Consider the following 27974-nt stretch of genomic DNA (forward strand, 5'->3'; position numbering starts at 1 on the left):
CAGATAGAGCATGCAAAGTAAATTCCCAGTATTTGGAAATGGAGGAGAGTTCACCAATTCAAAGAATTGAGGAGCTAAGTGAGTGGCTGGCAGCATGGTGTGAGAACAATGGTACCTTCATAAATAACAGGGAATCCTTCTAAAATAAAAAGGGCTGTGACAGCAGAGAAGGGCTACACTTCAACCAAGGAGACTTGCATAACATTGAGGCAGTAATGGGAAATCATTTAAACTGGACAGGTGGAGCGGAGAGAAAACAAGATCATAGGTGAGACGGCAGTTAGATAGGTATGCATACAGATATCCAGGGAGAGAGACACGAACCAGACATCAGGAATAGGAAGACATGGGGGAAACACGAGAGGAGGCAAATCTATACTATGAATGCTAGCAGCATTAGATGCAAGATGCCAGAACCAAAGACTGTTGTAGCAGTAGGAGCTACAATGTGATGAGAATACTAGAAACATGGTGTAATCCTGAGGATGGAAATTTATTTTTATTATTCGTTCATGGGATGTGGGCATCGCTGGCGAGGCCGGCATTTATTGTCCATCCCTAATTGCCCTTGAGAAGGTGGTGGTGAGCCGCCTTCTTGAACCGCTGCAGTCCGTGTGGTGAAGGTTCTCCCACAGTGCTGTTAGGAAGGGAGTTCCAGGATTTTGACCCAGCGACAATGAAGGAATGGCTATATATTTCCAAGTCAGGATAGTGTGAGACTTGGAGGGGAATGTGCAGATGGTGTTGTTCCCATGTACCTGCTGCTCTTGTCCTTCTCAGTGGTAGAGGTCACGGGTTTGGGAGGTGCTGTCGAAGAAGCCTTGGCGAGTTGCTGCAGTGCATCCTGTGGATGGTACACACTGCAGCCATGGTGCACTGGTGGTGAAGGGAGTGAATGTTTAGGGTGGTGGATGGGGTGCCTATCAAGCGGGCTGCTTTGTCCTGGATGGTGTCGAGCTTCGAGAGTGTTGTTGGAGCTGCACTCATCCAGACAAGTGGAGAGTATTCCATCACACTCCTGACTTGTGCCTTGTAGATGGTGGAAAGGCTTTGGGGAGTCAGGAGGTGAGCCACTCGCCGCAGAATACCCAGCCTCTGAGAAGAATATTCAGGAGTATAGAGCATTTACAAAAGACGAGTGGATTAAAAAAAAGGTGGTGTAGCCCTATATATCAGGGACACCTGGGGAGATAAAAGTAGTTGATTCTTTGGGATGATGTGGAGATGCCGGTGATGGACTGAGGTGGACAAATGTAAGGGATCTTACAACACCAGGTTATAGTCCAACAAATTTATTTTAAAATCACAATCTTTCGGAGATTATCCCCTTTGTCAGGTGAATGAGTGAAAAGGTTCTCAACGACACCTTTTGATTGGTGTGATGCTGTCCCGGCCTAGTATAAGATATGCGATTTGAGAACCTTTTCACTCATTCACCTGACGAAGGGGATAATCTCCGAAAGCTTGTGATTTTAAAATAAATTTGTTGGACTATAACCTGGTGTTGTAAGATTCCTTACATGATTCTTTGGGAGGTAGAAAGGGATAGGTTGTTCAACTATACTTTTGCAGAAGGCAAGTAGTATAATGCTGAGCACGCAGGATAAACCCATTCCCAAAAACAATAAGTTCAGACTAAACAAACATGATGCTAAAAGGATCAGCAAACAAATTAAAAGTAGATAGAGAGGAAAAATTAAAATGCACAAATCCTGCGGCGAGACAGAAGGGGCTCACTGGGCTGAATACATGAAATTGCAGAAACATGTTAAAAGGATGATTAAAGAGAGACACACCTGGAAAAAAGCATTGCAGATGAGGCTAAGCACAACAGCAAAAATTTATTTCAGTGCCACAACAGCAAGAGGACAAATCAGGGAAGAGGTGAAAACCATAAAAGATGCAAATAGACTTGAAACTGGAGGACGATCATAAAATAGTAAATATTCTGAATGAATACTTCCTCCAAGTATTAACAAGGGAAGGTACGAGTAACATGTCTTTCCAAATAAAGATATACCAAGTAAAATCAATGATTTTGTTATAAATGAGATAGAAGTCCTAGACAGGCTAATCAGTTTCAAAACAAATAAATCCCCAGGGATAGATGATATTTATCCCAGAGTGCTGAAAGATAGTAGGAAAGAGCATTGACCATCATTATGAGGGAGTCATTGGGCATTGGGGACTTACCAGAAGATTGGAAACAGGCTAATGCGTTGTCCATATTTAAAGACAACGACAAAACAGATAGGATTCTACAGACCCAGTAGTCTTTCTTCCATTCCATGTAAAATAAAGGAATTGATTAATGGGTCTAAACGAGAGGACCATCTGTACAACAACAATCTAGTTAACAGCAGTAAGCATGGATTCAGAAAGGGGAATGATCCTACCTGATCACTCTCCTTGACTTTTTTTTTAAAAAAGAACTGACAATCCAAGGGGACACTGATAAGCCCTATGATGTAATGTACTGCGGCGTCCAAAAGGCTTTTGACAAAGTTCCACACAAAAGACTATTAATTAAACTCAAAGCTATGGGGTTTCAACATAAACCCTGGAAATGGATAAGAAACTGGTTGAAGGATAGGAAACAAGTACTTGTTACGAGTTATGTACTCCATGAATGGTGCTAAATAGCTAAGGATGAAGCTGAAAGACACCCAAGAATCTTAGTGAACTAGATGTTAAACATGTTCAACCAATGCAGAGCAGCAATCGCCAATCCAATAGAACGTTGACCTACAATTGCCGAAACAGTAGAATATAAGTCAGAGATCAAACTCTACAGTGCCCTAGTCAGACCGCACCTTGAATACTGCATCCAATTCTGGTTGCCAAGAAACGAGACACATATTCAAACATTGGAGGTAGTGCAGAGAAGAGCCACGAGGCTAATCATCAGTATCATGGGTATAACTAATGATTAAAGACTAGAGAAACTTGGGTTTTTCAGCCTGGAAAGGAGGCACCTGAGGTGGTCTTATGGAATATACAAGCCTCTATGCATCCTCCTCACAACTCACGATCCCACCTAGTTTTGAGTCATCAGCAAACTTGGAAATATTACATTTGGTTCCCTCATCCAAATCATTGATATATATTGTGAATAGCTGGGCCCAGGCACTGATTCCTGTGGTACCCCACTAGTTACTGCCTGCCACCCTGAAAAAGACCCATTTATTCCTACTCTCTGTTTCCTGTCTGTTAACCAATTTTTAATCCATGCCTGTATATTACCCCCAATCCCATGTGCTTTCATTTTGCACACTAACCTCTTATGTGGGACTTTATCAAAGACCTTCTGATAATCCAAATAAACCACATTCACTGGTTCTCCCTTATCTATTCCACCAGTTACATCCTCAAAAACCTCCAGTAGGTTTGTCAAACATTATTTCCCTTTCATAAATCCATGTTGACTTTGTCTAATCCTGCTGATATTTTCTAAGTGTCCTGTTATCACATCCTTTATAAAATAGACTCTAGCATTTTCCCTACTACTGATGTTAGGCTAACCGGTCTGTAGTTCCCTGTTTTGTTTCTTCCCTCCTTTTTTAGGATACTTCTAGAACAGATACCAGGAAATTCTTCTTTACACACAGAGTAATCAACATGTGGAAAAACTCCAGATAGTGTAGTGGAGGCAAAAACCCTGGAATCATTTAATAATCAATTGGATGCTACAGTGTGTGTGTGTGTGTGTGTGTGTGTGTGTGTGTGTGTGTGTGTTTTATTTGGATCTCTCTGGATGGATGAATCAAGATGGACCGAATGGCTTTCCCCATTAATACTTATGGTATGAGAAGAGTTTGAAGATCCTGGATCAGTTACTTTGAAAGAAAAGACCGAGAGGACATATTATTCAAGCATTCAAAATTCGAGAATGGAGAAATTGGATCCTGGTATTCGAGATTGTCACAAACTCAAGAATCACAGGAACAGGCTCAAGCTTATAAGAGAGCAAGCATAGACATTTTCATACAGGAGGTGAGCCATTTGTCAGAGTACCTACCTTCTGCCCTGTACTTGAAGCCAAGGGGTTGATATGGCTGGTCCAGTTTAGCTTCTAGTCGATGATGGAACGCCGTAGAATCATAGACCCATCCCGTTCATGAGGTAAACGGGGATGGGTGAGGAATGATAAGAGCAGCTGTGTAACATAGAAATTTTTTAGAATGTGATTGGTTAGGCCACTGTATGTGATTGAACCAATCAGGAATAACATTTTAGATACCAGCCTTGGCTCAGTTGGTAGCACTCTCACCAGAGTCAGAGGGTCATAGGTTCAAGTTGCACTCCAGAAATAGAAGCACATCATCTAGGCTGACACTCCCGTATAGTACTGAGCGAGTGCAGCACCTATGGAAGTGTCGTCTTTCAAATGAAACTTTAAACCAAGGCCCTGTCTGCCCTCTCAGGTAAAAGATCCCATGGCTCTATTCAAACAGTAGCAGGGGTGTTCTCTCCATGTCCTGGACAATATTTATCCCTCAGCCAAAATCACAAACAGCTTAATTGGTTATTTAACTCATTGCTTTATATTAATGATTTGGACTTAAATGTAAGGGGCATGATTAAGAAGTTTGCAGATGATACAAACATTGGCCGTGTGGTTGATAGTGAGGAGGAAAGCTGTAGACTGCAGGAAGATATCAATGGACTGCAGGAAGATATCAATGGACTGGTCAGGTGGGCAGAAAAGTGGCAAATGGAATTCAATCCAGAGAAATGTGAGGTAATGCATTTGGGGAGGCCAAACAAGGCAAGGGAATACACAATAAATGGGAGGATACTGAAAGGTGTAGAGGAAGTGAGCGACCTTGGAGTGCATGTCCACAGATCCCTGAAGGCAGGTAGATAAGGTGGTTAAGGAGGCATATGGAATACTTTCCTTTATTAGCCAAGGCATAGAATATAAAAGCAGGGAGGTTATGCTGGAACTGTATAAAACTCTAGTTAGGCCACAGCTTGAGTACTGCGTACAGTTCTGGTCACCACATTACAGGAAAGATGTGATTGCACTAGAGAGGGGACAGAGGAGATTCATGAGGATGTTGCTAGGACTGGAGAATTTTAGCTATGAGGAAAGATTGGATAGGCTGGGGTTGTTTTCCTTGGAACAGAGAAGGGGTGATTTAATTGAGGTGTACAAAATTATGAGGGGCCTAGATGGAGTGGATAGGAAGGACCCATTTCCCTTAGCAGAGAGGTCAATAACCAGGGGGTATAGATTTAAAGTGATTGGTAGAAGGATTAGAGGGGAGCTGAGGAAAAGTTTTTTCACTTAGAGGGTGGTGGGGGTCTAGAACTCACTGCCTGAAAGGGTGAGAGAGGCAGAAACCCTCAACTCATTTAAAAAGTACCTGGATGTGCACCTGAAGTGCCGTAACCAAGGGCTGGAAAGTGGGATTAGACTGGGCGGCTCATTTTCAGCTGGCGTGGACACGATGGGCCAAATGGCCTCCTTCTGTGCCATAAATTTTTGATGATTCAATGCTATGCTGAGCGCAAATTGACCGTTGTGTTTGGCTACAACAGTGACTACACTTCAAAAGTACTTCATTAGCTGTGAAGTGCTTTGGGACGTCCTGAGGTTATGAAAGACGCGTTAGAAATACATGTTCTTTCTTTCTTTCTTTCTTTAACATTACTGAAATGTTTAGTCTGTGGTCTCTGATTCTACAACCTGATTGGTGGATGGGACGGACATGACTTTTCACAGAGATTCACACAATTTTTTTGTAATTATAAACCGATTGAATGATCAGGTTTCTCTCCATTCAAATAATATTTTGCTTTTTCATTTGTCCTCCCAAAGTGGATGACTTCACATTTTCCCACATTATATTCCATCTGCCAAATTTTTGCCTATTCACTTAATCTGTCAATATCCCTTTGCAGACACTTTGTGTCCTCCTCACAACTTGCTTTTCCAGAGTCAAATCTAACATGTCACTCCGTGAGACATCAGATGCACAAGGTCAGGTATAAATCTCCAATCCACACAAGATGAAGCTTCTGATGGAACATATATTACAGGATGAATCTTCCCAGAAAGAAAGTTGGGGGGGGGGGGGGGGGGGTTAGGGAGTGAAGAGAGAGGGAGAAAGATGGTTGGTGTTAATTTTCCTGTACGGCAGGATGGTTTGGTCATGCAATGTTAAATACGTTGTTAATTCAGTACCATCCACACTTTATTTTCTATGAAAATCCTGAGAGAAGAGTGTTTTTCTTTATATTAAAAAAAAGTAAAAACCCCCTCAATTCTCACTCGTCAGAAATCAGATAGGGTGCACCAATCCATGATCATGTGTGGGGAAGCTTAGTTTCAAATACAGTAACAGATGTATGGCATGAGTGGCAAACATCCAATGGCATACAGTAGGTAGGAATTTACTGCCAAACACACTGCACAGATTGCATATATTCCCTATCTCTTCCCACCATGCACATAACCACAATTTCCATTATTTATACTTCACTATATTCTGACCAGTACAAAAACCAACAACTGTGCACATTTACAAGCAAAGAAGATTGAGTTTCTTGTGACTTTTCAGGCTCAAATTGCTTACACAGAAGTAAGTAACAATGGAAATTGATTGCTGAGGTGTAGGTTTCTTAAAAGTATCCGTTCCATAGGATTCTATACACTGGGCATTTTTATGTGAAAGGACAGTGTAAATACTGCAGCATTAAGAATAGCAGCATGTGTTTGACGAGACTATATGCAGGTCTGAAAAGCATCAGCTGTTTTTCCAGCTGCTCAGGATTCTACTTCTGATATTAGGCACCTCTTTAAAAGTGGAAGTTTATGTGATCAGTTTGCTGCCAGAACAAGTACTCTTTACAGCATCCAATTTTTTTTCCAATTACAATCCAATATTTGGATTTAAATAAAATAGTTCAGCTCTAGGCTGGGCATTTGAAGTTCTGTTGACATCAGCTCTTTTTGCTTCTTTTTATATGGAAAAGTTCACATAAATGTAACACATGAAATAGAGTGTAATAGGACCATTACTCGGAAAATTAGTAAAATGTGAACTACTTTTGTTCCAAAATGCTGCCCTCCTGGCACATTTTATTGATAAAAGGTTGTTGGAAGCAGGTTACAATCAAATTATGCAGTGAGCATTACAAATACGACTCTTTGACCATACAAATCTTTTTCAAATTACACTTTTTTCCCCACCTCCACCAGGTTCTCTTTTGCTTCTCCTCCAGAACTCTTTGGTCAACCTGCCAGGAGGCATGTTTGGCTGGTACAAGCAAGGACTCCTCCCTAGGCCAGAGTGGTGGAATGTTCCCTTTAGGAAATGAAGCCATCCGTTTTTGGTATAGGAGATGTTATAGCCAGCCACAAATTGATTATTTCCCCCTCCTACAAGTGAGGCTGTGTCACTGGTGAGTTATGATCCACTTCATGAATGGAAATAATATTTCATGGTTGGCATTACATTTCTGTAACCTGCTTGTACAGTAAAATTATTTCAGTAGTTTTTTTTTACGTTCGAAAGGAATATAGGGCAAATCAACATATGAACCTCTCCGCTTCTACCTCTCTCTCCACTTAAATCACTCCTTAAAACCCACCTCTTTGACCAAGCTTTTAGTCACCTGTCCTAATATCTCTATGGGACTCAGTGTCAAATTTTGTTTGATAACGCTCCCGAAAAACGTCTTGCGACGTTTTATTACGTTAACGGAGCTAAGTTGTTACTGATATATATATTAACCAAGTTGCGTCAGTTGCATTGTCAACAATCTGGTGCTAAATTCTGCACTAGGGTAAGAGCTCTTCTGCCACCCTCAAGAAAATTTTGAAGCTGCTTTTAGATGACTTATTAATCTAGATTTTGGGCAAACAGTGTTTATGAGCAAGCCCTGCTATTTACTAAATCCGGCTCCCTTACCCTGATGGCACAAAAACAAATAAATCTATGTGTCTGTGGCCAGGATACAGGAGTAGGATTTAGCAATGTAAACTTCAGGAACCAGCTCACTGTTCGCAATCTCCTGAAAGTGAATTAAAACAAGGCCAATATAAAAGCTGCTTTATATTAAATATATGTCATCCCAGGAAAGCAGTAGTCAAAGGGAGACCTAAGACCTCCATGCGCCACCATAGCCAGGTTACTGCTTTCGCTCTGTAACTGATACTCTTACCTAGTTCTGACATACAGCGATATCATTTCAATAAATTGCATGTCCTAACTTTCCACTGCTGGTTTATTCTGGTGCCTTAACTGAAATTTATTGATACCACCATTCCTTAAAGCACCTCATCATTAAGAGATAAGTACCTGGTAGATTGTGGGACCCAAAGAAGAATGTGGTCCTTCAATAGCACGAGTCTCTGCTTGTTGCTCGCTTTATATTCCAGATTGTCGTTGATGCCGGAAGAAACCGTTTGCCGCGAAAAGCACTCTTTCAACATAAAAATGCAGGGGCGTTTTGGTAGGAAGAATAAGGAGAGGCAATTTAAACTAAATGGTACAATTTTAAAGGGGGTAACAAGAACAGGAAGAGAGAGACCTGGGGATGTACATACACAAATCTTTGAAGATGGCAGGTCAAGTTGAGAAGGCTTTTAAAAAAGCATATGGGATCCTTGGCTTTATAGAGGCATAGAGTACAAAAGCAAGGAAGTTATGCTAAACCTTTATAAAACACTGGTTAGGCCTCAGCTGAAGTATTGGGCTCCATTTTAGCACCCGCTATTGGGTGCGTTCTTGGTGGGGGGGGGGGGGCTCCGATAATCGGAGATTCCCGGGGCGGGGCGGGAGCCCGGCTCCAACCCGCCCACTTCCGCGTTCCCCACAGACACGCCGATGTGCGCACGCAGCGCCCGCATGTGGGACTCCCGCAGGCAATTAAAGCCGGCAGGGTGCCACTTGACAATATTTATCTTGCTATTTCAGGTCATTAACAGACCTGATTAAGGGAATATGTCAGGAGGGGTGGGATTTTACAAACAACTGGGACTGTTTCCCATACTGGGGGAAACACTCCCAGTTGAAATGGACGTGTTGCAGCTATCAGCCTGTGGCAGCTGCAAAGGTCCATTTGACAGGTGGGGGGGGTGGGGGGGGGGGGGGGGGGGGGGGAAGACCCTCACTCATTGCAGGAGGCCACTCTATCACTTGGGACAAAGTTTGGCCTCCACCACCCTCCTCCTGACAATAAAATTCACCAACTTGCACACATACCCCGGGGTCCAGAGACGTGTACCTACCTTGCGGACCCCCTCAGATGTACATCTTCCAGATGGAGGCCGCTGTAGCTGCAGTCATGACCTCCTCGGAGGGCCAACAGCATCACCAGCCTCGCCGGCCAAGCCGTCCACCTCTGAACGTGGAGCTCCACAACACAGTGCTGTGACACATCCACCTGCACAGCAGGAGGGAGGGCAACCGCAAAGAGAGATGCATCGCAGGGGGCACTACCCTCGCCAGAGTCCACAGACCGAGGCTCAGCTTCCTGGACCTCTCTGAGCAGCAGTGCACACGGAGGCTCAGAGTCACTCGACATGTAGTCGTGGACATCTGCAGCCTCCTTCGTGCCGAGCTGCTCCCGGCTGGCCCGAGCACCATCTTCTTACCTGTCGCTGTCAAAGTCACCACTGCCCTCAACAACTTCTCCTCCGGATCCTTCCAGGGTGCTACCGGGGACATCGCCGACGTCTCTCAGTCGTCTGCACAAAAGAGCCCTGCAAATACACCTATACCCACTCTGCAGTGACACAATGGGTGGCATCAGGTGTGGGTCTTCATTGTGATCCTCAGGAAAGGGCATTATTGCACAAACCAGACAAGATTTGCAAAGACGTGGCAGTAGTGGTGCCAATATAATATGTAATGAGAGTTGGTCAGAAATCAATAGAAGTAAAAACCATGACAAACCCTCAAACACCCTTGTGCATCCCCTTCATGCTCACGACACGTTTGCCTTACGCTTCTTACTGCACATATGTGATGCATGCCCTGTGGCTGCAGCACAGGTAGTGGCAGGTTGAGTGAGGCTGACCGTGGAAGAGATGCATGAGAGGGTGAGTATGAGATAGAGCCATGAGATTGTATGAGGATTGGATTAAGTGGTAGTGGCGGGATGAGTACTGGCGAGGCGAGTAAGTGCAGGTAAGATGAGGATGAGGTTTAAGTGGATGTGAGGGGTGATGTGACAGTAGTGTTGGCAGTGCAGAAGGAGATGTGGGGTGGGGACGGTGATGTGGCAGATGGAGTGTAGGGAAATGAGTACGTGTACTCACTTTGGCTGACCTACTTAGGTCATTGCAGCGCCTCCTGCACTGTATGCAGGTGGGCGATATGTTGGTGGTGCAGGTGACCTCCTCTGCCACCTCGAGCCAGGCCTTCCTGGTGGCAGAGGCAGGCCGCTTCCTCCCGCCCGCCGTGGGGAAGATGTCTGTCCTCCCCCTCACCCCATCTAATGATACCTGCAGTGAGGCATCATTAAACTGGGAGCAGCCTTCCCCTGGGCTGCTCCATGCTGTGTTTTTTCCTATTTGTTGCAGCATGTCAGTGGAGGACTGCCCCTTTAAATAGATCTCCTCCAGCTGACAGACCTTACTGCGCATGCGCAGTCCGCCCGACGCGCAGCTCAGCAGTGGGGAACCTGGAAGACCAGGTAAGTGGATCCAATTAGGCTGCGATCGCGCGCGGGGGCAGACTGATTTCGCCGGGCGCGTTACCCACGCACCCAATAGCCCCCCCCCCCGCCGCGAACCCACAGCCCTGGCAATATCGAGCCCATTGTGTTCAATTCTGGAAGGATGTCAAGGCCTTAGAGTGGATGTAGAAGAGATTTACTAGAATGGTACCAGGGATGAGGGACTTCAGTTATGTGTAAAGACTGGAGATGCTGGGGTTGTTCTCAGAGCAGAGAAGGTTAAGGGGAGATCTGATAGAGGTATTCAAAATCATGAAAAGTTTTGATAGACTAAATAAGGAGAAACTGTTTCCAGTGGCAGAAAGGTCAATAACCAGAGTCCACAAATTTGAAGTGATTGGCAAAAGAACCAGAGGTGACATGAGGAAACATTCTTTTTAATGCAGAGAGTTGTTACGGTCTGGAATACACTGCCTGAAAGTATGGTGGAAGCAGATTCAATAGTAATTTTCAAAAGGGAATTGGATAAAAACTTGAAGGGGAAAAATTTACAGGGCTATGGGGAAAGAGGAGGGGAATGGAACTAATTGGATAGCTCGTACAAAGAGCCAGCAGAGGCACGATGGGCCAAATGGTTCACTTCTGTGCTACTATGATACTACGGTACTATGATTTGGACAGGACAACGCAGCAGGGAAAGGAAGGTACAGGGCAACTGGCCATGGCAAGGCAGCAGGGCTACCAGGGCACTTGTGAACCATATGGCAGCAAAAGACAATGTCTTCAGAAAGAAGGGGGAACATTTGAAAAAAAAAATGAAAATCACTTACAATTCAAATCACGATTTGGTTGTGAGAACTTGGTCTCTGTTCTCTTGGTGTCAGCCTTGGCCCAGTGGTATCACTCTCACCCAAGTCACAAGTTCAAACACCACTTCAGAGACTTCAGTACATAATCCAGGCTGACACTTCAGCGCAGTACTGAAGCACATTAGTGCTGCACTATTACAGGTGCCATCTTTCTGATGAGATGGGGCCCCATCTGCCCTCTCAGGTGGACGTAAATAATCCCACGAAACCATTGGAAAAGGAGGAAGTCCTCCTGGTATCGTGGCCAAAATGTATCCGGCAACTAAAACCACAGACAAATGATCTGGTTATTCATTTCATCCCCCATGCTAGCAGACATTGTAGATGGTTAACTCCCCTCAGGTACATCCACCATCACCCCCTCCCCACTTTAATACCAGCACATGAAAAAAAAAACTCATCTTCGACTCCTGTGTCTTTGCAAACTGCTGCCCCATCTCCAAGCCCCATTTCCTTTCATGCGTTCTTTCTCCCTTTTCCCATGGCAGTGTCTTTAGTCAACTAAGCCCCCACATTCTGGATTTCCCTGCCTAAGCCCCTACACTCTCCACCTCTCTCTCCTTTTAAGAAACCTTCTTAAAACCCACTTTGATCAAGCTTTTGGTCACCCCTCTTATTATCTCCTGCTTTGCCTCACCATCTCTATTTTTGATAACGCCTCTGAAGTGCCTTCGGACGTTTTTCTATGTTAAAGGTGCTATATAAATGTAAGTTGTTGGATTGAGAGGCTTGGTTGCATCCAATAAATCTGGACTGGCAGCAACATGACTGCTGGGACCAAGAATTATTTTATTTTATTGAAAAAAAGATATAGGCTCGAATATAAATTAGTGATATTTTGCTATTTTCCCTCTTCCCCCTCTGTGCAAGCATGGCCTGGCTGAGTCAGTCCAATTTTATCCTTATGGAGAAATATACCTCCTTGCAATGATATGTTCGAGACAGTGAGCCCACTATAATGGACTGTCCAATTCATGAGAAACTGCAGGCACATGCCGAAACTCAACTACTCTATGGCACAGAGCCTTGGAGTTTCAATTTTTTTTGTTTTTCATTATTCAATACACTGCACCAGCATGCTCACTCTAGGACATTTCGCCTATACATCATTTTTTCCCCTACCTTTCTCAAAGCTTTCTAAGCATGATTATTTAGCTAATGTGCTCCCAGGCCTCCCGATTCCTCTTTCTTCTCCCCATTTGGCAGATCATATAGAATCATAGAATGGTTACAGCACAAAAAAAGGGGCCATTCACCCATTGAGTACATGCAGGCACTTTGTAAGAGCAATCCAGTCAGTCCCATTTCCCCACTCTTTCCTCATAGTCCTGAAAATTTTTTCCTTTCAAGTATTTATCTAATTCCTTTTTGAAATCCACAATTGAATCTGCTTCCACCACTCTTTCAGGCAGCACGTTCCAGATCATAACTCACTGCGTAAAAAAGTTTTTCCTCATGTCGCCTTTGGTTCTTTTACCAATCACCTGTGTCCTCTGGTTCTTGACCCTTCCTCCAATGGGAACAGTTTCTCTTTATTTACTTTATCTAAACCCTTCATGAATCAAATCTCCTCTCAACCTTTTCTGCTCTAAGGAGAGCAACCCCAGCTTCTCCAGTCTATCCACGTAACTGAAGTCCCTCATCCCTGGAACCATACTAGTAAATCTTTCCTGCACCCTCTCTAAGGCCTTCACATCCTTCCTAAAGTACGGTGCCCAGAATTGGACACATTACTCCAGTTGTGGCCGAACCAGTGTTTTATAAAGGTTCAACATAACTTCCTTGCTTTTAGACTCTGCCTTTATTTATAAAGCCCAGAATCCCATATTAACCACTTTCTCAACCTTTCCTACCACCTTCAAAGATTTGTGCATACATACCCCTAGGTCCCCTTTTGAATTGTACCATTTAATTTATATTGCCTCTCTTCGTTCTTCCTGCCAAAATGTATCACTTTGCACTTCTCTGCATTAAATTCCATCTGCCATTTGTCCGCCCATTCCACCAGCCTGTCTATGTCCTCTTGAAGTCTATTACTATCCTCCTCACTGTTTACTACACTTCCAAGTTTTGTGTCATCTGCAAATTTTGAAATTGTACCCTATACACCCAAGTCCAAGTCGTTAATATATCAAAAAAGTAGTGGTCCTAGTACCAACCCCTGGGGAACACCACTGTATACATTCCTTCAATCCGAAAAACAACCATTCACCACTACTCTGTTTCCTGTCACTTAGCCAATTTTATATCCATGCTGCCACTGCCCCTTTTATTTCATGGACTTCAATTTTGCTGACAAGCCTATTATGTGGCACTTTATCACACGCCTTTTGAACATCCATATACACATCAACCACAATGCCCTCATCGACCCTCTCTGTTATCTCATCAAAAAACTCAATCAAGTTAGTTAAACACAATTTGCCTTTAACAAATCCGTGCTGGCTTTCCTTTATTAATCCACACTTGTCCAAGTGACTATTCATTTTGTCCCGGATTATCGCTTCTAAAAGCTTCCTCACCACCAAGGTTAAACTGACTGGCATGTAGTTGCTGGGTTTATCCTTACACCCTTTTTTGAACAACAGTGTAACATTTGCAATTCTCCAGTCCTCCGGCACCACCGCTGTACCTAAGGAGGATTGGAAGATTATGGCCAGCACCTCTGTAATTTCCAGCCTTACTTCCCTCAGCATCCTAGGATGCATCATCCGGACCCGGTGACTTATCTACTTTAAGCATAGCCAGCCTTTCTAGTACCTCCTTTTTATCAATTTTTAGCCCATCCAGTATTGCAACTACCTCCTCTTTTATTGTGACTTTGGCAGCATCATATTAATCAGTATAATTGCAAATGTTCAACTTTTTGGCTGTACTTATGTCTCTTGATAGTCACAGTAAACCTACATAGGGAAATGTGTTTAGCTTCTGACAACAAAGAGAAAGTGTCTGTTTTATTTTTAAGTTTACAATCATGTCTTACTTGCCCTCTGCTCAGTAGAAACCCAGTAGAAATCAGCATCCAACTGTTTTGTGGTACAACACTTTTGGCATTACATATAACAATTGTTATATGTTCAACTCTTCAAACATCTTTGATGTCACCTTTGGTGAGGAGACTGGTGGCTTTGTGAAGAGAGGACCGTAATTGGAAGGGTGGGAAAACAGACTGCCTAAAAATGGGAAATGAAGGAAAGAGGATCAGCAATCTTCAATCCTAGTTCGGCAGGGAAATTAAGCCATTATGCAGATGATATAGGTTGGCTTCATATCCAGAGCTCGCATGCCACAAGCATTACAATGGTAACTGTCAGCATTTTGTAATATGTAGAGCAGTAATTACATTACATTACATAGAATGTACAGCACAGAAACAGGCCATTCAGCCCAACAGGTCTATGCCGGTGTTTATGTTCCACATGAGCCTCCTCCCACCCCGCTTCATCTAACCCTATCAACATATCCTTCTATTCCATTCTCCCACATGCATTTATCTAGCTTCCACTTAAATGCTGTGCTATTTGCCTCAACCACTCCATATGGTAGCAAGTTCCACATTCTCACTACTCTCTGGGTAAAGTAGTTAATCTGAAGATTACATTTCTATAATGTTCTAGTTACAGTGTCACAAATTTAATTCTTTGATTACATTAATAGAAATTACATTACTTAAGGGCTCAGAAAACAATGAAACTTTGAGTTATGATCTTGCAGCTCATGTCAGCTACTGAATGAGATCATTTCCTTGTAATCACTCTCTCTTACCCAATGTTTTCTATACAAGTCACATTTCAGATTGCCTACATGTTCACACAGTCTCACTTTGGTTTCTGTAATGCAGTTACAGTATCATACCACATATTTCCACTCCATGGCGTACCTTTTTAAAAGTTTCCCTGCCTGATAAATATGGGGATTTCTGGGAAAACCCATCAAAGACCGAAGCCAAAACTAAAGCTGGTTTATGGAGTAGAACAACTATAAAAGAAGAAAAGCTGCAAAAAGCAAATAGGATCCATTTACTCGATTTCAAGCTAAGATGATCAATACAAAGACAATTAATACTTGGCAAAACAGCATGAAGTATTTTTCAGTAAAACTGTCCCTTCTGGTCACACAACTGTTTTGGACTTTTCTTATGAATACCTCATTTTCCTATCATGTGATTTGAAACCGCAGGGCACAATGCCACAGTGGTAATGGGATACAGCCGTCTTAGAGCAAAACTCAAAGCAGGAATGCAAAATTCAAATGCAAGGGCAAATACTGAAATAATAGTGAAAGACATAAGCCCAAAGCATAAAATTGACCAGATTTCTAAAGCATCTATCCAGGAATTCAAGCCTCAGAAAAAGGAACATTATATAAGGCTTGGACAAATCTGAGCTTGAGAGAGTCAAAGGTTGGGGAGAAGAAAGCCAGCTCCTCAGAGGAAATGTGGGAGCTTCATTGGAAATCACAGTAGACAGTAAGGCCAAGAATTGCAATAGATTAATCAACAAGAGTGGGGCCATCAAAAGATATTCTGCCATTTCTGACTTACCACAGTAAAATACAACTTTTAAACCATTTTTGCCCGCATACAAGAATAAATGTTTATTCTCAGAGTACTTTCAAGCTAAAGAAAAAAATTCAAAGCTGATTGATTTGGCTAACTGAAATTTGATAGCCAGATTAATGTATATTTGGAAAGAGAGAAAAAAGACCCACTATTTCACATTTATTGATTTTAAATATAATCTCTGCTGTCCACTCAAAAAATACATACATCTGGCAAAGTAAAGGAATCAATCAGGAACAAATTTGACTACTTGTAGAAAAATAACCAAGAAAATGGCAGTCATTACAGTTTCAGAAGGGTAGGGAGATCCTGGTTGACCAATCCCCTTGATTTTTTTTGGATAAATGCCACCCCAATTTGGCATTACTGAGCTCTGATAGTGTATCTAAACTGTCTTCATGCTCCAACTCTGCAAGTAAATCCACAGGGAATGCCATTCCAAAGGTCAGGTGTGCAAATTGCTCACTGTTTTTGATTTGCGATGCTCGCGATTTGAAACCTACAATGAATTCCACAGGCAAGGCTGCTAAACAGGCGTAAGGTCATTAGGATCTTAGGAAAAATTTGGGAGGTGGATAAGGAATTGACCAGAAAAAGGGAAGCAGCTAGTTACGAGAATGCTATTGGATGGGGTGATGTACAGAGTGGAACACCCCAGATGTTGTTGCGGTGTCTCCTACAGTTTCTAATCTATATCAGTAATCTAGATTCAGAAATACAATGCAATCTGGACAAATTTGCTGGTGATTGGGAGGGGGTAACATCTAGAAGGCTATCAAAGAACTCCAGAGGACTAAGACAAAAAGAACAAAAATACAGTGAATGAAATTCAATATGGAAACACATTGAAAGAAAGAGTTGGATGCACTTACCCAATGAATGGTGTTGAACTAGCCAGGAAATGACTAAGACCAGGGAGCGATAGCAGACTAACACATTCAGTCACTGCAGACAAACAATATCAAGCTATACTGCCAAATCAGAGTACAAGTCTGAGAGCACATGCTGAAATTGTATAGTGCTCTTCAAGTATTGTGGTCAGTTCTAGCCATCGAGTCACAAAGGAAAGGGCTATGAGGCTAATCCCAAGTGTCAGAGGACCGAGTTATGAAGAAAGGTTAGAAAACTCGGCATCTTTAACCATGAAAGGAGGTGAATGAGGGTTAACTCTATACAAGATACTAAGTGGATCAGGAAACGTAAATCCAGAGTACTACTTTAAGTTAAACCATGACCGATGGGCAAGGGAACATAGCTTAAAAAAACCTGGTAAATGGGCGTTTAGCACTGATGTCAAGAAACATTTCCTCAGACAGAGTGATCAGTATCTGAAATGAGAAATGATCTTCTAGGTAGAGTTACACAGGCAAATACTCTGGAGTCATTCAAGAGGTAGTGCAATATTGTGGTGGGGGGGGCTTGCACATTTCTAAAGGAAGGATAAACTAGACAGATGCCGTTCCTCATCTTTGTGTCTCTCTCACACATACTACATGCAGGTGGCCTTAATGTACTAATATTGTATTTGACTACTATTCTCGGTTCAGATGTTAAAAATGGCTTCTTATCTGAAGGAAAACAGCACAGAGACAGGAGTCTATAGAAAGTGTGGGTGGCGGGGGGAATATATAACGTACGACAAAATTTGAACACCGAAAATTAATGCTACAAAATTTGCTAACAGGTCAAAGGTTTTTCAGACCAATTAACAGGATTTCATAGAGTCATAGAAATTTACGTCACAGAAAGAGACCATTCGACCCATCGTGTCTGTGCCAGCCGAAAAAGAGCTATCCAGCCTAATCCCACTTTCCAGCTCTTGGTCCGTAGCCTTGTAGGTTACCGCACTTCAAGTGCATATCAAAGTACTTTTTAAATGCGATGAGGGTTTCTGCCTCTCACGCTTTCAGGCAGTGAGTTCCAGACCCCCCACCACCCCTCTCTGGCTGAAAAAAATTCTCATCTCCCCTCTAATCCTTCTACCAATTACTTTAAATCTACGCCCCCTGCTTATTGACCTTTCTGCTAAGGGAAATGGGTCCTTCCTACCCCCTCTATCTAAGCCAGTCATAATTTTATGCACCTCAATTAAATCTCCCTTTAGCCTCCTCTGGTCCAAAGAAAACAACCCCAGCCTATCCAATCTTTTCTCATAGCTAAAATTCTCAAATCCTGGCAATGTCCTCCTAAATCTCCTCTGTACCCTCCCTAATGCAATCACATCTTTCTTGCAATTTGGAGACCAGAACTGTACCCAGTAATCTAGCTGTGGCCTAACTAGAGTTTTATACAGTTCTAGCATAACCTCCTTGCTCTTATAGTCTATGCCTCGGCTAATAAAGGAAAGTATCCCATATGCCTTCTTAACCATCTTATCTGCTACATTCAGGGATCTGTGGACATGTACTCCAAGGTCCCTCTGCTCCTCTACACCTTTCAGTATACTCCCATTTATTGTGTATTCCCTTGCCTTGTTTGCCCTCCCTAAATGCATTACCTCACACTTCTCTGAATTGAATTCCATTTGCCAGTTTTCTGCCCACCTGACCAGTCCAATGATATCTTCCTGCAGCCTACACCTTTCCTGCTCACTATCAACCACATGGCCAACTTTTGTATCATCTGCAAACTTCTTAATCATGCCCCCAAATTTAAGTCTAAATCATTGATATACACCACAAAAAGCAAGGGACCTAGTAGTGAGCCCTACAGAACCCCACTGGAAACAGCCTTCCATCACAAAAACACCCATCGACCATTACCCTTTGCTTCCTTCCACTGAGCCCATTTTGGATCCAATTTGCCACTTTCCCTTGGATCCCATGGGCTTCTACTTTCCTGACCAATCTGCCATGTGGGACCTTATCAAAATCCATGTAGACCACAACAAACGCGCTAGCCTCATCAACCCTCCTTGTTACCTCCTCAAAAAATGCAATCAAGCTAGTCAGACATAAATCCATGCTGACTGTCCTTGATTAATCCGTGCCTTTCTAAACGATGATTAATACTGTCCCTCAGAATTTTTTCCAATAATTTGCTCACCACCGAGGTTAAGCTGACTAGCCTGTAATTACTCAATCTATCCCTTTTTCCCTTTTTTTAATCTCAAGGCATCAACATATTAATTGTTTAGGTTGCCTTTTTCTGCAACAGGTTTGACTTTAGCAGTTAAAACCTTCCAAGGGTAACACTCAGATGCAGTACAAATTCAGGAAAACAAAATATTTAAGATAAACAGATCCCCCCCCTCCCTTTGCACAGAGAGAATCGAGCCCACAAATGTTCCCTGTGCTGCTCTTTGGTCAACCCACTAAGAGCTACATTTGAACAGAATAAGAGACCTATTTCCAGCTAAACACTTCTCCCTTTTCTCCTGATGATCCAGCAGACTGGAAGATCACCCCATGAGGGAAGTCCCAGTATGAGTGAATGTCACTTGATTTCCATCTCAGTTACCTTCAGTGCAGAATTTCTGGACAGTGCTATAGATGGGACAGTAATTATATAATTGAACATGGTACATGCATTGGCAACATCATATTTTCCAGTGACTTGATCCTCAGCTGTACTGATATTGGTACCATACAGTGCAGTGAAGGCTCTACACCCTCACAACGCTGCACGATGCCAGTGTCAGTAAGGAGAGTAAAAGTACTCCCAATTTGTACTAAAAAAGAATCTCTTGCGTGACTTTGTTTCAATAGTCAATTTCGTGACAGAGGCCTGCTATTTCATTCTCTGCTCACATCCAGACATGCGCTGGTGGTTTGTGTTACAGGAGTGGCTCAGAGCAAATCCACAAGTATCAAGGTCAGAAAAATTAGCCATGATGTGGAGATGCCGGTGATGGACTGGGGTTGACAATTGTAAACAATTTTACAACACCAAGTTATAGTCAAGCAATTTTATTTTAAATTCACAAGCTTTCGGAGGCTTCCTCCTTCGTCAGGTGACGAAGGAGGAAGCCTCCGAAAGCTTGTGAATTTAAAATAAAATTGCTGGACTATAACTTGGTGTTGTAAAATTGTTTACAAAAGAAAAATTAACATCAGTCAAATACACTAACACCCGTTGGATACTAAGCTGGTCTGACTTGGCTACCTCCAGGTCACACTCTAGGCCAGTCCGAACATCAGCTCCCATATTAATTCTAAAAAGTATGCTGACCACCTCTTAAGTCACAGCAACAGAACAACTCTAAGTAGTAGCAGAGACTTGAAATAGCAGGTTTCCACAGGAGGAGAAACATGGGAATAGGGGAGGTAAATGCGATTCGGACTATTTGCTCACTAGAAGGATAAAAGCAGACAGACCAGTTGGACCGATGGTCTGTTGTGTTGTAACTTCTACGTATTTCTTTGTACATAGGTCTGACTGGCCTCCCAAACATGGCTACCCTGCAGACGGAATATATTTGATGTGCTCTGAGAAACAAAATGCCCAACGTGTTTTTAAAAACAAACATATCACAGCACAGAACTGTTGAAGGAATTTAACTTTTAGCATTGCCTATAACTGTGAAGCAGTGATGCTGAATTGTGCAGCTGTTGTGTCCTAAAGCAAGGTTTAATTTTGTGCTAATATAAAAAATAAACTTCCCAGAAAAAAATCCTTATCAGTCAACAGCAGCAGGATGGTGAGGGCCATTAGAAGACAATAAAAAAGTATTTATTACTTCAAAACAATAAAAACCGTTATTACAAAGATATCAGAAACCACAAAGCAGTTCTGTTCGAAGTAATGCTAGGAACAGTACGCGTTCCCAGTACTTGTCTCGATATTTCTATAGCACTTCAAACCACTATTTGAACAAGGGATTACCCCAAAGGAGCATTGATCAGCAACTTTCATTTGCACTTCCTTCTCCATTTCTACTTCTTTTCATAGCATTGCCGAGAACAGCAAGTAAACCTTCACCTGCCACCTACAAGCGCCTTTGGGTTTAGAAGCACGCAGCAAGATTGGAACGGATACAAATGAAGCCCCACAGGTCTTCTATAGCGTGGAATTAAAATCATTGGACCACGCGAGCAAATACAATAGGCGACAGCTGAAATCACGTGAAAATGGAACATCCCCAGGGAAGAATGTGCTCCACCACAGCTGTTAAAACACAAGTGGGGGAGGGTATGTGCTGTTAGCGGGAGAAATAACCTACTGTTATTTAGGCAGGCCACCAAAGCTCTACGGCTGTCGGAGAATTATTTGAAAATAAGCCGAGCATTTCAATCAATGCAGATTACAAGTACGTGACTACTGGAAAACTTTACATAGACATTACAAAACACTTTGAACTGAAAATAAAAAATGTTCATTAATATAAAAACAGAATGCTTAGCGTTTTTTTTCAGTACACTGTGCTGATTTACTTAGAGCTGGTGTACTTGGTAATCGCCTTTGTCCCTTCGAACACTGTGTGCTTGGCAAGCTTCCCTGGCAGCAGGAAGCGCATGGCAGTCTGGATCTCCCGGGATCTGATGGTGCGGCGCATGTTGTAATGGGCGGGGCGGGATGCCTCACCCGTGATGCACTCGAAAATATTGTTCACAAAAGGAGTTCACGATGCTCATGCCCGTAGAGGAAATGCCGGTGTTGGGGTGAAGCTGCTTCATCACTTTGTACACGTAAATCAAGGAACTCTCCTTCCTACCGCTCTTTGTTGGCGTTTTATTCAGGGTTTTCTTAGCGCACTCTTGGAAGCTGCTTTCTTCTCCTCGGGCATTTTTAAACTCAATTTCTGACACAGAATGCTTAGTACATTTGGATGCAATAGATGAAAGACTTTTCATGTTTATTGAAAGGAAGAGATTACACTATAAACAGAGCTCATCACTAAAGTAGGCTTACTCTCATTTCCCATTCAGACTCCTGCAATTGGTATTGTCCCAGTGCAGCTGCAATGAAATAGCATAACTGTAGCTCATGCTAGAGAGAGAGAGAGAGAGACACACACACAGGGCAAGAGAAATGGGCAGACACCCAGAGAGACGAACAGACAGATTATGCCACAGCTAACTTAGGGATAAATTAGCAGGATTCCAAATAGCTGGGGTGAGACACATCTGTAATGTTCAAGATAAATACATTTTGTGGCACTCCCAACACCCAGAGACTGGCGAATTCAGCACAGACCAGGAACCTAACCTGGGCTTTTCCTGGTCTGTATTACGCCGTGCAGACATTGTCAGTCAGTCATCAGAGGGTATTTGTTCAATTTTACAACACAAATCAGCACTGAAAAAAAAGTGGACAACTCAAAAAAAATAATAATTTGCATTTAAACAGCACCTGTCAAATCTCTCAAACATCTCCTGGGCTCTTTATAAAGCAGCGCCCATTGTGTTACATAGTTAATATTTTTGAACCACTCCAAAGGATAATTTCACCTGTTTTAGTTTATTCAACACAAGCATAATATTTAAGGTGTCATTGGAAAATATTAATAGATTTCATATGTTTTTCTTCTTTCCAAAATAAGGATAAGTTTGAAAACTTTTTCTTTCATCCAGCTTAACTTCTCTTTGCCAGGACAGTACACAGTATGTCCATTAAGACAGGGGCATCCAAACTAAGCTTTGTTCTCTTGGGGCCACAGGTAACCCTGAAGCCTCAAATCCACATATAAAGTTTAAATCCATATTCCCATTAATACATGGTTCTCTAGTTGCTGATATAAACAAATCTTGTTCCAAGTTAGGATTTATCCACCACTGAGGCAGTAGCATTAAAAACAGGCTTTCCCAAATCTTCAGGACCACAAAATTACATAGAAATACACACATTGAGTCCAACTAGTCCTAGTCAGCAATTACTCTACAAACTATTCAAATTCAAACAGGACAAGCTAGAAAATAAGAAATGAGCAGGAAAAGGACCTCAGTTGCCTGGGCTTCGAGAGGCAAACTGCCAGGGCTTGGGGGCCATATGTGGCATTATACCCCCTGCATTTGTTTTGAGTTATTATTCAAAATTCTGCACCATTGTGGGCCTGACACGAATTCCTGGTCGTCTAGGAGAGGTAAATTCTATTGAAATAAATCACCGGGTTCTTTTTGTACAGCATTGTCAAGGGACTCAGGCAGATGTTACATCCTAGTTCTTTTCATCGCTGATTAACAATTTAATCATTCTCCACAGGACCTGTTAGGGCTGGGTGGTGGTTGGTTTTAAGGGTGGGGGACACAATTAAATTCAAGAAAAGGGCAGTCAAAAGAGACTGCAGGGAGGCTGGAGTTTAAGTATGAAACTGTAATATTGTAATTACACTAAAAAAGTCAATTTTATTTTGTGCTGCTACTTCTCTCTATTGCGTTTATGTTGCTGTTCTAATCAGACTTTTATTTTGCATTCTCATCTCCCACTACATTTTTACTTTTCTCACTAAAATAAAAATAGAATTTTAAACTTTGCCTTTGTTTACCCGTTTAAAAGTGATCGAAAATATCAAATTAAAGATTCCCGTTCTTTTTTCCCTTCGTGTTCATTCAACTCTGGTTGGATGTACTCCTGGAGGCTTCATCACATGAACTCCAGCCTCTAAATGCCCAGCCCAGCAAAACAGCCTTTTAAAAAAAAATCTCGAATGTTTTTATAACTAATAAATAAAAGTGTTCAAAGAAAAATGACAATTATTTTTTGAAAATTCACCCCAATGATTTTTCTCCCTGGTTTGCTCGCAGCAGCGCCCAGGAGATTCATTTTTAATTCCTGGAGACTCCAGTAATCCTGGAAGGTTAACAACCCTAACCTGAAATGTATACAAGAGAACTTTCTTGATCAGTGTGTTTCCAGCCCAATGAGGAAAGAAGCAATGCTGGATCTAGTTCTGGGGAAAGAAGTGGGGCAAGTGGAGCATGTTTCAGTGGAGGAGTATTTGGGGAACAGTGATCATATTAGGTTTAGAATAGTTATGAAAAAGGAGAAGGAACAATCAAGCATAAAAATACTTAACTGGACGAAGACTAATTTCAGTGAGTTAAAACGGGATCTTGCCCTGATGGATTGGAATCAAAAATTGGGAGGCAAAACAGTAATTGAACAATAGGAGGACTTCAAGAAGGAGTTGGCTCGGGTACAGAGTAGACACATTCCCACGAGGCGGAAAGGAAGGGCATCCAAAGCTAAAGCTCCCTGGATGGTTAAAGATATAGAGATTAAAATGAAACAGAAAAGGGGAGGCGTATGACAAGTGTAAAGTTCATAATGCAGTAGAGAACCAAGTTAAACGCAGAAAGTAACGAGGAGATCTAAAAAGGGAAATAAGAGGGGCAAAGAGAGAGTTTGAGAATAAATTAGCAGCTGACAAAAGGAAATCCAAAAGTCTTTTATAAACATATAAATAGTAAAAAGGTAGTCGAAGGAAGGGTGGGGCCGATTAGGAACAAAAAAGGTCTTATTGTGGAGGCACAGGGTATGACTGAGGTACTAAATGAATACTTCGCATCGGTCTTCATAAGAGAAGAGGATGCTGCCAATGTAGCAATAAAGGAAGAGGTGGTAGCGATATTTGATAGGATAAAAATAGATAAAGAGGTGGCATTAAAAGGTTGACAGCACTCAAAGTAGAAAAGTCACCCAGTCCAGATGGGATGCATCCTAGGTTAAGGAAGTAAGGGTAGAAATTGTGGAGGCTCCGGCCACAATCTTCCAATCCTCCTTAGGTATGAGGCTAGTGCAGTTGATGTGTACATGGACTTTCAAAAAGGCATATGATAAAGTACATAATAGATTTGTAAGCAAAATCAAATCCCATGGGAATAAAGGGACAGTGACAGCACGGATGCAAAATTGCCTACAAGACAGAAAGCAGAGGGTAGTGCTGAATGGTTGTTTTTCAGATTGGAGGGAAATATACAGTGGTGTTCCCCAGGGGTCAGTATTAGGACCATTACTCTTTTTGATATATATTAACGACCTGGACTTGGGTATACAGGAAATAATTTCAAAGTTTGCTGATAACACGAAACTCGGGAATGTAGTAAACAATGTGGAAGACAGTAACAGACTTCAGTAGGACATAGACAGACTGGTGAAATGGGCAGACACATGGCAAGTGAAATTTAATGCAGAGAAATGTGAAGTGATACATTTGGTAGGAAGAATGAGAGGCAATATAAACTAAATGGTGCAATTTTAAAAGGGGTACAGGAACAGAGAGACCTGGGGATGTATGTGCACAAATCTTTGAAGGTGGCTGTTAAAAAAAGCATATGGGATCCAGGCCTTTATTAATAGAAGCATAGAGTACAAAAGAAAGGAAGTTATACTAAGCCTTTATAAAACAGTGGTTAGGCCTCAGCTGGAGTATTGTATTCAATTCTGGGCACTACACTTTAGGAAGGGTGTCAAGGCCTTGAAGAGGGTGCAGAAGAGATTTACTAGAATGGTAACAGGGATGAGGGACTTCAGTTATGTGGAGAGACTGGAGAAGCTGGGGCAATTCTCCTCAGACGAGAGACGGTTAAGAGGAGATTTGCTAGAGGTGTTCAAAATCATGAAGGGTTTTGATAGAGTAAATAAGGAGAAACAGCTTCCAGAAGGGTCGTTAACCAGAGGACACAGATTAATGGTGATTGGCAACAGAACCGGAGGCGACATGAGGGAACATTTTTTTTTAAAAACACAGCGAGTTACGATCTGGAATGCACTGTCTGGAAGGGTGGAGCAAGCAGATTCAAATAATAATTTTCAAAGGGGCACTGGATAAATACCTGAAGGGGAAAAATTTTAGGTGAAAGAGCAGGGGAGTGGGACTAATTGGATAGCTATTTCAAAAGACATGATGGACTGAATAGTCTCCTTCTGTACTGTAACTTTTTTTTAATTCATTCATGGGATGTGGGCGTCGCTGGCAAGGCCAGCATTTATTGCCCATCCCTAATTGCCCCCGAGAAGGTGGTGGTGAGCCGCCTCCTTGAACCACTGCAGTCCGTGTGGTGAAGGTTCTCCCACAGTGCTGTTAAGTAGGGAATTCCAAGATTTTGACCCAGTGACGATGAAGGAACGGCGATATATTTCCAAGTCAGGATGGTGTGTGACTTGGAGGGGAACATGCAGGTGGTGGTGTTCCCATGTGCCTGCTGCTCTTGTCCTTCTAGGTGGTAGAGGTAATGGGTTTGGGAGGTGCTGTCGAAGAAGCCCTGGTGAGTTGCTGCACTGCATCCTGTAGATGGTACACACTGCAGCCACAGTGTGCTGGTGGTGAAGGGAGTGAATGTTTAGGGTGGTGGATGGGGTGCCAATCAAGCGGGCTGCTTTGTCCTGGATGGTGTCGAGCTTCTTGAGTGTTGTTGGAGCTGCACTCATCCAGGCAAGTGGAGAGTATTCCATCACACTCCTGACTTGTGTCTTGTAGATGGTGGAAAGGCTTTGGGGAGTCGAGGGGGGGGGGGGGGGGGGGCGGGGAGAAGAGTCATTCGCCACAGAACACCCAGCCTCTGACCTGCTCTTGTATTTACGTAGCTGGTCCAGTTAAGTTTCCGGTCAATGGTGACCCCCAGGATGTTGATGGTGGAGGATTCAGCGATGGTAATGCTGTTGAATGTCAAGGGGTGGTGGTTAGATTCTCTCATTGCCTGGCACAAATGTTACTTGCCACTTATCAGCCCAAGCCTGGATGTTGTCCAGGTCTTGCTGCATGCGGGCACGGACTGCTTCATTATTTGAGGGGATGCGAATGGAACTGAACACTGTGCAATCATCAGCGAACGTCCCCATTTCTGACCTTATGATGGAAGGAAGGTCATTGACGAAGCAGCTGAAGATGGTTGGGTCTAGGACACTGCCCTGAGGAACTCCTGCAGCAATGTCCTGGGGCTGAGATGATTGGCCTCAAACAAACACTACCATCTTCCTTTGTGCTTGGTGACTCCAGCCACTGGAGAGTTTTCCCCCTGATTCCCATTGACTTCAATTTTACTCGGGCTCCTTGGTGCCACACTTGGTCAAATGCTGCCTTGATGTCAAGGGCAGTCACTCTCACCTCACTTCTGGAATTCAGCTCTTTTGTCCATGTTTGGACCAAGGCTGTAATGAGATCTGGAGCCGAGTGGTCCTGGCGGAACCCAAACTGAACATCGGTGAGCAGGTTATTGATGAATAAGTGCCGCTTGATAGCACTGTCAACGACACCTTCCATCACTCTGCTGATGATTGAGAGTAGACTGATGGGGCGGTAATTGGCCGGATTGGATTTGTCCTGCTTTTTGTGGACAGGACATACATGGGCAATTTTCCACATTGTCGGGTCGATGCCAGTGTTGTAGCTGTACTGGAACAGTTTGGCTAGAGGCGCAGCTACTTCTGGAGCACAAGTCTTCAGCACTACAGCCGGGATGTTGTCGGGGCCCATAGCCTTTGCTGTATCCAGTGCAATCAGCCATTTCCTGATATCACTTGGAGTGAATCGAATTGGCTGAAGACTAGCTTCTGTGATGGTGGGAATATCGGGAGAAGGCCGAGATGGATCATGCACTCAGCATTTCTGTCTGAAGATGGTAGCAAACGCTTCAGCCTTGTCTTTTGCACTCACATGCTGGACTCCACCATCATTGACCATGTTTACAGCGCCTCCTCCTCCCGTTCGTTGTTTAATTGTCCACCACCATTCACAACTGGATGTGGCAGGACTGCAGAGCTTTGATCTGATCCGTTGGTTGTGGAATCGCTTAGCTCTGTCTATAGCATGTTGCTTCTGCTGTTTGGCATGCATATAGTCCTGAGTTGTAGCTTCGCCAAGTTGGCACCTCATTTTTAGGTACCCCTGGTGCGGCTCCTGGCATGCTCTTCTACACTTCTCATTGAACCAGGGTTGATCCCTGGCTTGTTGGTAATGGTAGAGTGAGGAATATGTCTGGCCATGAGGTTACAGATTTTGCTAGGATACAATTCTGCTGCTGCTGATGGCCCAC

General features: G+C 42.9%; 1 protein-coding gene across 5 annotated transcripts in view; it reads right to left on the bottom strand.

The window, feature by feature from the left end:
- sipa1l2 (signal induced proliferation associated 1 like 2) overlaps positions 1 to 27974 on the bottom strand; it is a 393092-nt gene that overhangs the window by 284314 nt on the left and 80804 nt on the right. The window contains exon 1 of one of the 5 annotated variants that reach the window (XM_067984147.1): positions 4019 to 4080. The exons of the other annotated variants lie outside the window; for them this stretch is intronic. The gene's annotated coding sequence lies outside the window, so the exon portion shown is untranslated. Of the gene's footprint in view, positions 1 to 4018; positions 4081 to 27974 lie in introns of those variants that run through there. 5 annotated transcript variants of the gene reach the window in all.

This window comes from Heptranchias perlo, chromosome 5 (genome assembly GCF_035084215.1).
Source record: "Heptranchias perlo isolate sHepPer1 chromosome 5, sHepPer1.hap1, whole genome shotgun sequence".
Lineage (NCBI taxonomy): Eukaryota > Metazoa > Chordata > Chondrichthyes > Hexanchiformes > Hexanchidae > Heptranchias > Heptranchias perlo.